General features: G+C 36.3%; 1 pseudogene; it reads left to right on the top strand.

Annotated features, from left to right (window-relative positions):
* LOC105784625 (universal stress protein PHOS34-like) lies at positions 1-760 on the top strand (annotated as a pseudogene).
* Positions 761-2,413: the final 1,653 nt, after the last annotated feature.

Below are 2,413 nucleotides of genomic sequence, written 5' to 3'. Positions count from 1 at the left end.
GCAAAACGACTACTTTCCTTGCAATGAATCCACAACACCATCCTCAATCGAAGCCGGACCTTCCGGTTCCACCCCTCACTTCTCTCTGGATCCAACCCACCTCGCCACGTGTCCCATTGACTGTTACTCCAACCGCTGGTGCCCAACGTCGCATCACCATCATCGTTGACTTGAGCGACGAGAGCTCTTACGCCGTCTGATGGTCTGTTCAGAACTACCTTCGTCTCGGAGACGCCGTGATACTCCTCCACGTCTGTCCAACGTTTGTCTTTTACGGAGTCGACTGGGGGTCCGTCCAAGTCTAAACCATCCCTTACTCCACAACTAATCACGAAAATGCCACCGCAGATGAAGAGTCACAACAAAAGCTCGAGAATGAGTCCGACCTTTTCACGATGACAAAAGCGAACACGCTGACGCAGCCATTAGTGGATGCTAAGATTCTGTTTAAGATTGACATAGTGAAAGATCATGACCTGAAAGAGAGACTGTGTTTGGAAGTGGAGAGGTTAGGGCTGAGTGCAGTGATCATGGAAAGCAGAGGGTTTGGAGCCACTAGGAGGACCAGCAAAGGTAGGCTTGGAAGTGTTAATGATTATTGCATCCACCACTGTATTTGTCCGGTGGTGGTGGTTCGGTACCCCGATGAGGAGGAGACCAAAAAAAGAAGATTTTTGGAGAAGATGCGGAGCTGCAGCCGGTACCAAAAGAGGAACTTGAGGATTATGATGCGGAGGAGGAGCACAGAGGTTTGAGTTGATTTTATATTTAATTTTATGGTAATCAACAGCTTTAATTGGGACTTATAATTTGTAAAGCTTTCTACAGTAATTTCTAGATTTTATTTTTAATTTTTTGCTTTATGTACATGATGAAGTTCTTCTTAGGGCTCTAATTGAGCTAAGACAAGGTTGAGAAGCTCGATTGGAAACTCACTGCTCGAAGGTCGATTTGATCTCAAAATAAAATTGAACTAGGTGATTAAACTCAAGATCGGCCATACTAAAATTGAACTACTTCAGCTTTGCTTAATTAAGTTTGTTTATACCATTTATACTCTAGCTCAACCTCCATCTATCAATTAAAAGCTTTATTACGCTTGTGAATTACTTGAATTAAGTACTAAGATACTCAAACTAGGTTCGCTTGATACCTCACGCTGCTTGAGCCTGACCCAATCAAGTTTGAGCTTTTCTCAAGTCCAACTTGAATAGCTTGGGAGCAGAAAAGTTTGATTTACGCCCCTAGTTCTTGTTAAAAGTTAAAGAACAGTAGTCCAATTGGAGGAATGAAAACAGTTTTGAGAAATGGTAAGTTGCAGGAGAAATGAAGTTTTTGCCTACTTTCTTGGGTATCGGCTTAGAAGATATTATGGAAATACTGACAACTATTAAGTGGATATTCATCATGATAAACATAAAGTTTTTATGTATTTTAAATTCTAATAGTTATTAGAATTAGACCTCTACTTCTTTTATACTTCTTATGCCTATAAATAGAGACTCTGATGAAGTATTGTAATCATCCCTTTGATTAATAAAGTACATTCTCTATTGCTTTCATATTTTCTTTGTTCTTTATTCTCCCCATCTCTTTTTATTTTATAACACATTATCGGCACGATGATTCTCTATTTTTTTTCAAAATCTATCGAAGTCGTCCCACAGATCAAATTCTTTTTCACCTTAAACTTTCACCTTTTACAACTTCATCTTTGAAATGTTGAAAGTTTCAATCTCATAATGGATTATGGTTCTTATTCCCGATCTTTGATTTATTGTACAAGCAGGGATAAAGTATAGATTTGGTAAGAAACTTTTATATTTCGACCATACTTTCTTTTTCAATTAAGGTATAACTACTATTAATTTTTATTTGATATAAATTTTACATTTTGATGGTATTTGATTTTTGCCTTTCTATGTTAATTTTCTTTTATGTAAAAGAAAATTGTTGATTAGATATGTTTACTATTAATATGGTATGTTTTCTATTTTTCTAGTAAATCATTCTTTTGAAGTTTTTTAATTAAGTTATATTATGCATAATATTTAGATGTTTAAATTTTTTATTATTAAATTTTTGTTATTAAATATTTTTGAAATTTTATTAAAATTTGGTGGAAAGTGTTATTAACCTACCTGTAACACCCCAAACCCGGCCTAAACATAATGGTCGAACCTGACGTGCCACATCAAAGTGTCTTTGAAAGCCCAATTAAAAATTTAAAACCAACTTAAAGGCCTTATTACAAAAACAAAACCCAACAAATTAATAAAATGAAAATAAAAGCAAATGTAAACATCAGCAGTAGTTGTGTGGCCACCTCTGAGTCCCTCGCAGCCCCAAATCATCTATAGCTGAGGATTACCTGCACAGTTAAAATGAGAGAGTGAGTTTTCGAAACACAGTG

The sequence above is a fragment of the Gossypium raimondii genome, chromosome 13, assembly GCF_025698545.1.
Source record: "Gossypium raimondii isolate GPD5lz chromosome 13, ASM2569854v1, whole genome shotgun sequence".
NCBI classification, from domain to species: Eukaryota; Viridiplantae; Streptophyta; class Magnoliopsida; order Malvales; family Malvaceae; genus Gossypium; species Gossypium raimondii.
The sequence above is the reverse complement of the archived record's forward strand: the minus strand, read 5'-3'. Positions and strand labels throughout refer to the sequence as shown.